Here is a 760-nt window from a genome sequence, read left to right as displayed (position 1 = left end):
AACCACTGAGCGCTGCTCAAGTTTCAAAGCAGTCGCTGCATGTCATGCGTGACATGGTAAACCAAGGTCCGAGGCATCGGAGGGTGAGGCATTCGTGATGCGCGTGGAGTGGCACGAAATCACTGAGCACTGCTCTCGTTGCGAAGCAGTCGCTGCATGCCATTGATGGCGTCGTCGAACAGAGTCCGAGGCATCATGGGTACGGCTCAGATGCTCGTGGAGTGGCACGTTATCCTTTAAACGAAGACCGCGGGGTTAGCAGTTCTTCGTCGGATGTTGTAGATAACATCAGAGCTCCAAAGGAGCAGAAAGTAAGGGTGACAGACGCGGAGTGCGTGTTCACCCTGGTCTCACCGAGACATAGAACCTCTGTACAGAGGCGACGGCGACGCTGTATGCTGGCTGCAAGACACTGGGCGTCGACTCTGATCCAGAGTGTGTCTACCGTAGACGACGGTACACAGTTATACACCCTCATCAACGGTATGACGGGGGAGAAAGATGGCGACGTCCGTCTCGAGGCTATGCCTGCAGTAGATGCTGTTCCTGAGCTGGACAAGATGTCTCTTGATAAGTTCGACAGTGTCTTGAAGGCAGGCGACTAGGCCGAAGTGGTCATTACGCGACCGGGCGAGGAGATAAACTTGTCATCGCTTCTGGATGAGGCTGTCTTGGAAGACACCAAGAGAGTGCTGAACGCATGGAGTTAATCGTCGATCCTACGGAATCCCTTGGATCCGTACTATCCTTTGATAAAGTT

This window comes from Plasmopara halstedii (assembly GCF_900000015.1).
Source record: "Plasmopara halstedii genome assembly, contig: Scaffold_287, whole genome shotgun sequence".
NCBI lineage: Eukaryota > Oomycota > Peronosporomycetes > Peronosporales > Peronosporaceae > Plasmopara > Plasmopara halstedii.
This window is presented reverse-complemented; position numbering follows the sequence as displayed.